The 13,689-nt window shown below is 41.7% G+C and overlaps 1 long non-coding RNA gene across 2 annotated transcripts; it reads right to left on the minus strand.

Moving 5' to 3' along the window:
- Window positions 1-8,787: 8,787 nt before the first annotated feature.
- Window positions 8,788-12,652, minus strand: LOC134737724 (uncharacterized). Of its 2 annotated transcripts, XR_010122913.1 has the most exons (4): window positions 12,479-12,652; window positions 12,249-12,392; window positions 10,248-10,407; window positions 8,788-9,856 (listed from the first exon to the last, which is right to left on the minus strand). It is a non-coding gene; the product is annotated as an uncharacterized LOC134737724 (long non-coding RNA). The 2 variants fall into 2 exon arrangements; XR_010122912.1 differs by having other exon boundaries at window positions 8,788-10,407; window positions 12,479-12,646.
- Window positions 12,653-13,689: the final 1,037 nt, after the last annotated feature.

The following is a 13,689-nucleotide window of genomic DNA, read 5'->3' on the forward strand; positions in this document are numbered from 1 at the left end:
CAGCTCAAACTTTTGCATCTGAGGATGAAGAGAAATATTAAAATATTTGGGATAACAAAGCAGTCATTCCCTGAACTAATTAGGTGAAAACTGAAGCCTAGAAGCAGAAGGAAACATGGTGTCCATCCCTCTTTCTCACCAAACTCCCAGACTGGCTGGGAGGAACATGGACTTCCCAACACATGTGGGAAGAGGCCCCAGCCAATTTTATTTGAATCCCAAAGGAAAAATTTCCTCATCTGACATCTGGTTTTCATGCCTGTGTGTGTGTGAGAGTTTGTGTGTGTGAGTATCTGCATATGCACGGAAGAAAAGCATGAATGGAACATTTGAAACTATGAAGAATGGTTATCTCAGGAGAGTGGTGGGGGGTTGGGGAAGGGATTTAATTTATATTTTATATTCTGCTTAAAACACTTCCAAAGAACATGTATTACTTTTGCAATAATTTCACATCCACTCGACAGATACATTCATTTCTGGGAAGTATCTCTTCATTTTGGTTGCAGCATTTGGACGTCGTTTTGAGTGTTTAATGATTATTCACTAATTTTGGTCTCTGACCAGTAAAGCACCCAAGCAAAGAAGAGTAAAACTATCAGCATTCCAACCATCTGCCCACAGGTGGCTTTCCTTAACAAACTTTGGTATCTTATCTTAAAAATAGCCCTACCCTGGCCGGGCACGGTGGCTCACACCTATAATCCCAGCACTTTGGGAGGCTAAGGTGAACGGAGAAGGTCAGGGGATCGAGACCAGCCTGGCTAGCATGGTGAAACCCTGTTTCTACTAAAAATATAAAAAAGTAGCCAGGCATGGTGGCGTGCACCTGTAATCCCAGTTACTCAGGAGGCTGAGGCAGGAGAATCGCTTGAGCCCAGGAGGCAGAAGTTGCAGTGAACTGAGATCGCGCCATTGCACTCCAGCCTGGGCAACAAGAGTGAAACTCCATCTCAAAAAAAAAGAAAAAAAAAAAAGGCCCTACCCACAGTTTTAGATTCTGGATATCCAAGACATTAGATATTGCTTAAATCCACCATTTTATCTGATCAAGCCACTTGAAATCCTAGAATGATTTGAGCTGGCACAATGAGGGTAATGCAAATGGGGTTTTAAATATCTCTCATTTCAAAAATTCCTGTTGACAATTTTCTTCTTGAAAGATCATTGTAATTTAGCATAAGAAAGCAGATTCTGACACTCTCTGCTTATTTCTTCAGACAGTTGTGCTGATATGACATTCAGTAGCTGGACTTTGATTTTTTTTCCATTTTCACCCTTGTTTATCCAACACTGAATTAGGAGCCAGAGGCTGAATGAACTCAGGAGCATATGGATTGGCCATCCAGGGTTCCCCTCCTGTATTAATAAGGCTGTACCTCCCTTGCTGCAGATCAATATAGACTCTACTCTCAGTACTGTGGCCATGCACGATTTTCAGGACACATCAGGACTTGCACAGCCTCTGGCTTTCAGTGGGAACAGAACCAGCAGGTCTTCCTGGACTTCTCCCTCCTACACAGCAACCAGGAGCCAACTGATCCTCTGTGTATCACAGGCTTTGTCGAGTTGTAAAACAAAACTCTAACTGGTATCCACCACTGATACCATGCAACACCAGATGGTGTCATTTGATCAAAGAATTTTGCTAACAGAAATCTCAGATTTCTCTCTAAGCAAAATGCCTTGACTTTCTGACTGATTGTGCAAGAATCTCAGGAATTGAGAAAACAGCATCTGTGTTGCTACAAGACTGCAGCTTTGGATAATACCCCTCTGCTTTTAGTTTCTTCTCTGTATTTAACTTCAAAATGTATTTTACACCCCAAAGAATTGTTTACTATTTGTTTCCTAGAACCTCAAAAGTCATTAATTTTTAAGAAAAGTCACTGTGCTTTGTTGGAAAACAACCTCAAACTTGAATGGCTTCACGCCAGTAGTTGAAAATATTTTACAATAGGCCACTTTCTGGAAAGTCTAATAAAAATCATACTGAGCATTTTTATTCGTGTTTACACTTGTAAAGCATTATCACAATTTAAATTATCTTCATCCAGCCCATATATAGCTTCATATTTTGCAGCCAGCAATGAGTTCTGCCCACAGTTTACATTTATGACTTTCTTCTGAACTGTAGTATTTATGTTACTGTTTTCATCACTACTCTTTTTTTGTACATTTTACCACTTAAAAAAAAAAACACAGTAAATCTATGTGTTTTGACAAATGTGTACAGTTGACTAACCACTACCAATGGTCAAGATATGGAGTATTTCTATTGCCATAGAAATATTCCACCATAGAAATATTTCAATTTCTCTCAAGCGCATTTCTGCTCAATCCCCTCTCCCCATCCCCAGGGCCAGCAACTGCTGATCTGTTTTGTCCTTATGGTTTTGCCTTTTACTGAATATCATATAAATGGAATCAGATTTGTAGCCTTTCAATTCTGGCTTCTTGCACTTAGCATAATGCCTTTAAGATTCTTCCGCTTGTATCAAGAATTCATTGCTTTGATTGTTACCCAGTATTCAGTCATATGGATGTATCAGAATTTATTTACCAGTTGAGGGACACTTCGATTGATTCCAGTTTGGGGCAATTATGAATATAACTTTGATGAATAGCTATTCACTACTGGGTCATCTGGTAAGTGTGTTTTAACTTTAAGAGTTGCCAAGCTGTTTTCCAAAATAACTATACTATTTTTTTCTTTTTCCTTAGCATGTCTACCTTTTTTCATGTTTTTGTGGTAAAATACACATAAGATTTAGCATCTTAAAAAATTTTAAGTTCACAGTTCAGTGGTATTAAATATATTAATAACTGTGCAATCATCACCACCTTTCATCATTATAACTCTTTTCATCTTGTAAAACTAAAGCTCTATTCCCATTAAACAATAACTCTCCATTCTCTTATCCCCTCAAGCCCTGAAAACAACCATTCTACTTTCTGTGTCTAATTTTGACTGAGTATCTCATATAAGTGGAGTTATACAGTATTTGTCGTTCTGTGATTGGCTTAGTTAACTTAGCAGAATGTCCACCATGGACATGTTGTTCATCCATTTTGTAGCACGTGTCATAATTCCCCTGCTCTTTAAGACTAAATAATAATCAATCATGTGCATATACTACATTTTGCTTATTCATTCATCCATAATTGGATACTTGGGTTGCTTCCATGTTTCAGTTATTGTGAATCATGCTACTATGAACATGGGTGTACAAATACCTCTTAAATACCCTGCTTTCAATTATTTTGGGTGTATCCCCAGAAGTGGAATTGCTAAACCATATGGTAATTATATTTTTAATTTTTAAGGAACTGTCTCACTGTTTTCCACAGCAGCTGTATCATTTGTGAATTTTCCAATTTACTTCTGTTACTGGTTTCTAACTTCATCCTTTTGCCATCGGAGAATATATTTTGCATGATATCTCAAATAAATCTCAAAATGACAGAAGTCCCCACTTAACAGTAATTACTTTAAATGTAAGTGGATCAAACTGTCCAATTTTTAAATTTATTGATACTTAATCTGTGGCCTAACATATGGCATGTCCTGGAAAATGTTCCATGTGCACTTGGGAAGAATGTGTATGCTGTTGTTGTTGAATAGATTGTTCTGTGTCTATCTGTTACAGCTAGTTGACTGTGTTATTCAAGTCTTCTATTTCCTTCTTTATCTTTTTTGTCATTCTATCCATTATTGAGAGTGTGATTTTGAAGTTTCCAGCTATTACTGTAGAACTGTCTATTTCTTCTTTCAATTCTGTCAGTTTTTGCTTCACATGCTTTAGTGGTCTATCATTAAGTATGTAAATGTATATCAGTTATATCTTCTTGGCCAAGCTTGGTATGAGAGTCTTAGGAAGGCAGACTTTTCATTCTAGTTAAGATTCATTTCACAAAATTTAGAGTTTATGTACAGTTCATGTGGCATTGTTGGATTGACATAGTTCTTGCTGACATGTTTTATCTTGGTTGGTTGGTTGATTTATAATATTTCTTTACCAAAATACAGAGTCAGTGTTAAATAACAAAAACAAAAACAAACCTCAGTTCTGAAAGAGCTACAGAATGCTAATGTATGAGATTTTGGCTACATCAAAAAGTTGGTAGAAAGTAGCCTCAAATTCTGTTCCACATGGCACTATCTGAAAGAGAGGGCATAATTTCTTGTTCTGGAAGGATCTAGGGGGCATAGTATCCAAAACCAACCTCCTGATGGTATATTTCTTCCCTCTGAGTTTGATTGTGAACAACTGACCTCCAAGGGAGGCTCAAATCAAGATTCTTTTTATTCTTTCATTTCACGTCTATCGTGTTTCTTCTAATAATCATAGGTCTCTGCTAGTATTCATAGCTGGAAAAACAATAAAGGACTATCATTTCTTGGGAGAAATGGTGTTGCTGCACAGTACAAATTTAGTTATAAATCATGAGGGTTTAGTATTTGTCCCATGGTTTCACATTTTGAAATATTCAGTATTCATACTGAATTTTAATATTGGTAGTAATGAAATAGTCAACATTCATAGTATAGTTTTCATGTTTGTTATTTTGGACTCTTTGAAACTTAGAAAAAGCAAACACATAATAATGTCTCATCATCCTGTTTCCTGCAGAAACCTTTCACTGATATTCTTCTTATCGTTTACATATAAACTATTTACTTATGGGTAGAATTCACAACAACTTCAGAAACTGGTTACTTGTGGAGACGGAGGGAATGCAGAGGAAAGAATGAGTGTCCTCTGGCTATATCTGTTATATTTTATTTTTCTACTTAAAGGAAATATGAAGTAACTAAAGCAGAATGTTGGATTAATTCAACTCTGGAGTTGTTAACAAAATCATACCCGTTCTACTGGGTGATGGTTTAGAATAAACTTGCTAAAGAAGAAATTCACATTCTTCCCTAAATGAGTCTTCTATGCAACAACAACAGGGAAAAGAGAATTTCAGACATTTCTTTGCTTTTTAATTTATAAAGTGAAGAATATTTTATTTGGATTTTGTTTCCCAGAGGAGAATAATAAGAGAAGGTTCATATTACTCAAATTTGGAACACTCTTTATTGTATTATGATTATTTGACATCACTGTACATCTTAACCTGAGTCCCTCTCAGAAAACAGAGCTAAGACAAGGCTTGTATGCAAATAGTTAGATCAGAGATGTGATCCCAGGTAGCAATAATAGATAACAGAGTAGAGTGAACCAGAGAAGGAGGGAAAACCAATACAGGTGAGATTACTAAGTTGGTCACCATTATGGGTAATTAGGATTTGATCTAACCAGATTCTTCTGAGAAGCCATTAGAATGGGCCTCAGGATTGTCTGCTAAATAGATGGATAGGGGGTATTATGCATCAGCTCTCATTCCCTATGGGCCAAGATTTCCTCCTGGGGATGTTAACTCATCTGCACTTCCAGGTTGAAGCAAAGGTGAATGCCAGGCACCCATACCTTAGCCCTGTGGCAAAAAAAATAAAATAAAATAAAATAAATGTGATGTAGCTGTGGAGGGAGAGAGATGCCACAGAGGGTGACTAAGAAGTGGGCTGAGAGGGTGTGAAGCAGGGCACAGTGCATCCAGTATACTGCCTAGCCCAATGTATGCTGAAGGACATGGCAAAGAAAGAGAAAATGAATAAACTTTTGACATGGGGTATGATTTGGACATAGACTTAATTAATACCTTGTTTTGACTTATTTCAAAAGGTTCTGAGGACAGTGAAACAGTTACCCCTCAGGTGGGAGCAGGTCTGGTCTGATACGGTGATGTGGACTTACCTGTAAGGAAGTTCAGTAAGCCTTCTGACCAGCTGTTGTTGAGCCCAGTGGGTGGCAAGAGACCAGAATCAGAGGAGTATAGGGGCCACCAGGAAAGGTTAACCTCTCTCTTCCTTTCCGCACATTTCTCTCTTCATCCATGGAGGCAGTAAATTCTGGCTCTGTCTCCTCATTGGAAATGTCGAGGGCTGGGAGTGGGAGAAAGGAAGTATTCTCCCTCTCTGTTCCCTCACTAGCTCCTCTTTAACTGGAGAGGGATCACCTACTGGGTCAGATCCCAGCTGTCTTTGAACACATTTGTCATATGATGAGGTATTATGGATAGCATGTTTGTGTCCCCCCAGATTTCCATGTTGAACACCTCATCTTCAATATGATTGTGTTTGGACACGGGGTCTTTGGGGGTTAATTAGGTCATGAGGGTGACATTTTCATGATGGGGTTAGTGCTCATATGGAAAGAGAGAGCATGCGTCCTCTTCCTCTCTTGCCTTGTGAGCATACAGAAAGAGGCCAGGTATAGGGCCCTCACCAGGAACTGACTGTTGGCACCTTGACCCAGCTTCCAGAACCATGAGAAGCAAATTTCTGTTGTTTCAGTCACCCAGCCTATGGTATTTGTTACAGAAGCCCACACTGAGTCAGACAATATGGGTCAGTAGAGGTGGGCAGGCTCCCCTCGCCTCACTCCTCCTCTGCCTTCCTGCCTTGGGAGTCAAGAACATTAGGCAGCTTAGATCAGGGTCCCTTGCTCAGTTCTGCCTCCCAGCTGGCCAGGTGGACCTCAAGTCTCCTCTACAGACAATGGGTGTGAGGTGGGGGCACCTTTCCTAAGCCACATCCTCTAACTCAGTGTCGATGGGGGCATCCTGGCATCTCATGGGGCTGGGGAAGATTGCTATCTCTGGCTCTCCTGACCCCGTGCTGTTCCCATTGGCTGTGGATCCTCATGTGAATCATTCCCTTGGAAGGGCCACAGTGGGGAGAAGGAGTAAACAGCGGGATTTGGGCATCACCACTCATTTTACAGGACTGCCTGTGTAAACAGGTGGTCTAGAATTTAGGAGTTCTGAGTGCTGCATGTCTCTCCGTATACATTCCAGACAGAGACATGACTAACATCTGGCATGATTCTACAGCCTAAGCTAAATAAATATAAGGACAGGGAATGGAAAGGTTGTTGGTTGACTCACTCGGGAACCCAGAACTTCAAAACAGCTTCTCTTCATATGAGCAAAGTGTGACTGTTTGGAAAAAATAGACATCATATCAGAAAAGATATAGATTCTTTGAACAACACTTTCAAACCGCTTGAATCAGTTGGCATTTATAGAAAACTCCATCTATTCACTGCAGAACACATTGCTTTTGAATGCATGTGGGTTTTTTTTTTTCCAAGAAAGTCCCTATGCTGGGCCATGAACTAAGTCAAAATAAAAATTTTGAGTGAAATATTATAGAGCCTGTTTTATGATCACAACAGAATTGAATTAAAAGTCAGTGAAAATAGAAAATCTAGGAAGCCTTAGCATATCTCAAGAAGAGGCTGATAGAATTCAGAACTGTGGTTGCCACAGGGAGAGATTAAATGGAAGGGACATAAAGGGACCCTCTGGAGGATGGAGATGGTTTGCCTTGATGGGGTATTGGCTCTGCAGGTATATATGTCTGTCAAAACTCAATGAAGTATACACTAAAGTTATGTGCATTTTACTGTACATAAATTTCACCTCGATTACAAAAATAACCAAGGCATCTTCTAGAGCCCTTGCTGACTAAGACGCTGACAAATAACCTATTTGACCTTATATCTTCATTTGTACCTGTTGTTATAGCATAATTTTTTATATTCCCTTTCGTACCCAAAAGTGTCTTGATTTATACAATAAACCTATGTTCACTCTGTCTCTGATGAGCTGGTTACTAAGTAGGGCCCAGAGGAAGTAAAATGCTTCCAGTGCCCATTGGAAGCAGGAGAGGTCAAGTCTAGGTCCAATTTGGACATTAGATGTCACTACTCTGGGAGGGAAGGTGGACTCAACTTTGTTTGAACAGTGATTAATATTGGGAGACCCAGATCTCATTGGTTTCATATCCATGGCTTCGGGGCCCTCACTCAAAAAAATCTAAAGCATGTGTTAAAAAAAATAATGTATTAGCCCAAAATGAGATGTAAAATTGGCACACAAGCAACATGGCCCCATGTCCAGAGTTGTGAGCAATGGAAGTTGGAAAACTAGAAGGGGCCCAAGGAAGGAGAGGAGGCCTGTGCTCTCCGGGGAGGGCCCAACTAAGTGAGCTGTCAGGAAGACGTGAACCACAGGCAGCCCCTAATCAGAGAGAAGGGCATGGGATCAGGGAGTGATCTCAAAACGGACCTAGGATTGTCAGAGGGGACACCACATCCTCAAGAAGAGGCAGAACCTTCGCAACTGGAGAAGACCCTACTACTTCTGAGACTAGGACAAGAGGCTGACTATGGGAGGAAGGAAGAAAGCCTGCTGGAGGCCGGGTGAACTGGGCCAAGTCAGTGGGGAAGCCTTCATGGATGGCTGAGGGACTGGTGTGTCATGGAAGCTTTGAAGGTGGGAACTTGCAGGCCAAGGCGCATACACGAGGAAATCCAGTTTTAAGCTGTGAGGCAAAGGGAGCAGATGCTGGATTTGTGGGGACTATTTAATCTAATAGAGATTGGATAACTGGTCATATTAAAAGTTATAATAGATGTGTCCATCAGTAGATGATAATGAAGGGTATATGTAACAGATTTTGCATCTCAAACTTTACAAGCCACTGAGAAAACCAAGAAAGACCCAACATAAACATGAAACCCAGCTGCCCGAGCCCGGGTCCTATTCCCTTCCCTGGGAGCCTCTTGGCCACTGTCTCTTCCTGAGTTAATCTTACACAATACAGCAGTGTTCTTCAGTCTTGACTCGTGCATGAACTGTTCTCAAAGGAAAAATGCTTGCTGACTCCCAAAATGTATTAAATTACTTGCATTTTAATTTTATTTAAATATGCATTTATTATCATGTTATTTAAGCACATGAACATGTGAAAACAAAAGCATAGGTACAAATTCCTTATACTTAATTGCTCAAGTTCCTTTACAAAACCACATGGACAAAATTATGATTTGTGGAAAAATCATGTGCCTCGTTATGACTGACTTCTTCACCAATTCTCCCAGTTTCCCCATTTCACCTCTTACCCCATTTGTATAAAGGGCTGGGACTTCATTTACCTCACTTGGAACAAATGTGTTACATGCGCTGCTCTTATCTCATTAGTTTATAAGCAAATTGAATGCAATTAATAAGATCATAGACACAATCTCAAACATGCACATAGGAAGCGTGTGACAGCGTCAGCATAAGGTGGTTATACACATGCTCCAGGAGATGCTTATGCTCATTTTGTTATGTTATCATCATCTCAGGTTTCACTAAGTAGGAAACTACCCCAAAATACTTAGTGATTTAAAGCAACACTTATTCATTAGCTTGTAATTCTGTGGATTGGCAATTCAAGCTGAGCACACTTGGGCAGTTCTTCTACTAGACTTGCCATAGCCCTCTTATGCGGCTGTGGTCACTGGATCCTAGATGGCCTCACTCATGTGTTTGGCAGTTGGCTGGGATGGCATAAGTCCAGCTTCTAGCTGACCAGCCCTGCCTTCTTCCCATGGCTGCTGGGTTCCAAAGTCAGCAAGAGAAGACAAACCCTAAGGGGACAACCTTTCTCAAGCTACTGCTCATGCCGTATTTGCTAGTGACTTATTGGCCAAAACAAGTGGTGTGACCAAGTTTAGCTTCCAGGGAGAAATAGACTCTGTCTCTCAATGGGAGAAAGAACAAAACTTTACAACCATATTATTTTTTCAGTATGCCAAAGTTATAAAAGTAAAATCTTCAAATTAAAAAAAAATATTCAGGCTAGGCATAGTGGTTAGTGCCTGTAATCCCAGCACTTTGGGAGGCAGAGGCAGAAGGATTCCTTAAGGTTAGGAGTTCAAGACCATCCTGGACAATATAGCAAGACCTCTTCTCTCTAAAAAAAAAATAAATAAATAAATGCACAAATAAAAATTTTCATAGAACATTTACGGACTTCTGAAAACACTTTTTTGAACACCCTTCATAATGAACACTGAGGAAAAGGGGTCCTTATGCAAGGGACCCTCTTAGTGGAAAAGAATGAGCACTTGTTGTTGCTCTATGTGATGCTCCAAATAACACTTAGAGATTGGCAAGTGATCATTAAGATTAAGTAGCATTTGGACTCAAATGCTGCCGTGTAGCTCTTTGCTATGTGATATTAGAAAACATAAAGCATAGGGGAAAGTTCTTAATTTCTGGGTTGTCACTAAAAGTCTTCAGAGACAGAGGGAGGGCCCCAAACATAGCAAGAGATCAGAGAGTTCAGATCACTGATGACTCACTGCTGGAGTCCTCCACAGCTTAGGGGAAGCCTTGGGAGTTAGGGAAGTCACGGGTGAGAGCTGTGGGAGCAAATGAAGCTTTGGTGTCATACAGGAGGATTGCATCTTTCTTGAGGTCAGGTCAGGGAAGCTACAATTGGATCATTCCTCAGGCCAAGGGCTGTGGGAAAAAAAATCTACAATCATTCCTGGAGTTAATAGATTTTTAATCATGATTTTTTCCAAGAGAGAAAAAGCCCAAACCTTGGTGCTGCTTATACGAGAAACCCTCCGGTCCTGGACAGAGATGGTGAGTTGACTGCCAGCTCTGCCCACAGCAAATGCTAGGAAAACTTGTCACCTCCACCTGGGGAAATGTGGCCACCCCACAGCCACTGGGTCTAGGCCAGATAAAGGTAGAGTATGAGAAGAACTGTGGCATGTGCTATTTCTTTATCACTAAGCTCTCCCCAGCACAGAAGTGAAGTTTGAGTTATGTAAAAAAGTCTCCCAGTTTCTGGGAAATGATCTGCAACGTTGCAGAACAAAACATCCAGATCCAAACTCATAGGTTTACAGGTTCAGGGAGAACATGCTCTGAGGTCAGTCATGTTGGGGATGTCCCCCTCTGTGTCATAATCATAGCCACATGTGCACTGCACAAGCAGCTGGAACGTCCAGGATGATCTACATGGGAACGACTGTGCCTCAGCAACATCCCTCAGCTCTACCAACCGGGCAGGGAAGTCTGGCACAGGAGAGAGGGGCACGTCACGGGACTGTGGGACTTCACAGTCCACTGTGGACACGGGAGAAGCAGTTACAGGGCATGTTAGTGAGCAAGTTTCCATGATGGGCAATGGAAACTCAGCCCCATGGGGAAGCTGTATGCAGCTCGCCTGAGGGGGCAAGGAGCCTGGGGACTGGACCACCACCTCCTACCCGCCATTGGCTTAGGGTGGCTTGCAGGGTGTTAACTCCATGGCATCCTGGCCTGCCTTGTGCCATGGATGGACATGCTTCTGGCTAACGACTCTCTGCAGGCGGAAGGTTGTGAGCCCCTGTGACAGAAGGCTGTCTGTGTGGAAGGGAACAGTGAGGGCTGAGGGAACAGAGGTGGGGGACTGACTGCTTCCGCCACATCCTGCCCAAGACCAGCAATGCCCCAGGTAGCGACTTTTCTGTCTTATTGCTTACTTAGGTTAGCTTGTTGGCTAGCTAGTGAGTTGTAAGTCACTGGAGTTTGGGGTCGTACCTGTAGAATAACTAGCCTATTCTGACTGATCTGTGTGGAAATAAATTCAAATGGGCTATCTCCCTGCCAGTGGGCACAAAAGAACAAGTTTTTTCTTGGTGGAGGTGAACAAAGTGGGTAGAAGTTTCACCTTGCGGGCAGGGGCATCTACGATCCAATGCTGAGAACGGCAGCACAGCATGGCGGCTACAAGTGTGGACTCAGGTTTGAATCCCGGTTCTCCACTTACTAGTGCTGTGTTCTTGTGAGGTCGGCTTTTGTCTCTAGGCTTTGATTTCCTCATCAGTAAAATGCAGGTGATACTAGTAGGTTCTGAAGGTCAATTAATATTTGAAAGCATTTAGAGTAGTGTCTTGTGATTAAATGCTTATTATCCAAACAAAAAAAGACAGAGACTCTAAGAATGCACCACTTCCCAAGAAGCCCAGAAATTTTGGACCCAGGTGTTTGTCCAGCCCTTAGGAAAAACTTCAGGAGAAACCTGTGTGAGCTGACAGACATTTCCCCAATTTCCCTTACAGTACACGACCTTTCCCCCTTGGCAATCTGACCAAGAGGCCAAATAATATCTAAAGAAATACATCAGTAAGTATAACTTGACTGGTTCTCCACAGTTTGGGGTGCAAGCACCATCCCCTAGCCACTTCTCAGTGTGCACTGAGCCCATCTTCTGCCAATGACACAGAGTTAATAGCCTCCAAAGAAGTCCATCCCATTCCCCTCATAACCTTCCACCTCCTTTCCCCCAAATTCTCCAACTTCCCCACCTGTGTGTTCAGGGATCCCGGAGCAATCACGCGGTCCTGTCCTTGTGAACACAGCAGTAGGGTCAGTTGGAATCAAAGGTTTCCATCTCCACTTGGGTCCAGGCCTTAATTTTCAGGGAAGGGTTTCTGAATGTTTTTTTCCCCCTCAAATATGAAAAAAGTAAATAGAGTTTTGTAGGATGTCTCTTTCTCTTTTGCACATCATTTTGCTGTTTCTAAGAAGAGGTTACCTCCCATCCGTGCCTCTCCTTTGCTGTGTATAGGGTTTTTTTGGGGCCGGGAGTTCAGTTCCTCTGATCAGTTATGGAGGCTCTGTGTGCTCTCAGCTCTGTCCAGGCTCTGGAGATGTGCTGCTGTGGACCATGCGTCTCTCCGCCCTTGCCGAGGTTAAGGTCTACATTCTTAAGTATACTGAGATATACAGTAAAGGCCTAATGTGAGTCACCTCTGATTCCCTCACTCTTAGTCATGAAGGGAGTGGAAAGAGGAGGCCCTTATTGAATGCAGTAAGTGGCCGCCGCTGGTACACTTGGTAGCTCCTCCAATTAGCATACAGCTAAATTATTTACACAGGAGACAAAACTTTTTACCAAACCTAACTCAAAGAGGAAACTGAATTACCTAATTCAAAGAGGAAAAGGGGCAATGACATTTAAAAAAAATTATACTAATTGACTGGGAACAGACTTTCTTTTTCTGAGACCAGATTTTGATAAGGCAGAAGCAAGGAGGGAGAGGGCATGAAACCCTCAGCTATGGAAGGGTGTGGCACCCGCGGTGTGGATGAGAGAGCGGCACAGATAACTTGGGATGTGGAGTCATTATTGAACATGCCAGAGAAAAACTCCCACCATTATCGATTTGTTTTGGGGCTATTCGGCAAGGATAAACAACTTCCTATCAAACACTTCCCATCTGCTCCAGTTCCTTTGTTCCAGAAGAGATTGTACCAACACGTGGATTAGCTCTTCTTCTTGGGAGTATTCAAACTGAGGAAATGAAGAGAAAAAAAATTAAAAGATATCCTTGCTTCAGGTCAGGAAATAAATTGGCCACTCCTCAAGAATGCAGCCTGATGCTCAGCCCAGCAGTGAGCAGGGCTTCGGTTCCATCTTCCACATTTGAGATCCGTCTGGAATGTAGGGAAGGAGAAGGAGTATGGCTTTGAAAAGGGAGTTACACAGGTTAATTTGGGGAGTGTTCAGCCTTCCTTCTTAGGAGCTGAACTTGGATGTCTGCTTTTAAAATTTTGTTATCCAAGTGGAATTTAGCCAAATATTCCAGAGTAGTACTTTGTATTTTCATATATCCTAGAAAAGTCTATAAATACAAGACACGAGAGCACCAGTTAGCACACCTGTAGCCGCAGATCTCAAAGCTGACTGCATCCGGAGCAGAGTTGAGGCTCTGATGTCAGACAGACCAGGGTTTTCATGCAAAC

The sequence above is a fragment of the Pongo pygmaeus genome, chromosome 11, assembly GCF_028885625.2.
Source record: "Pongo pygmaeus isolate AG05252 chromosome 11, NHGRI_mPonPyg2-v2.0_pri, whole genome shotgun sequence".
NCBI classification, from domain to species: Eukaryota; Metazoa; Chordata; class Mammalia; order Primates; family Hominidae; genus Pongo; species Pongo pygmaeus.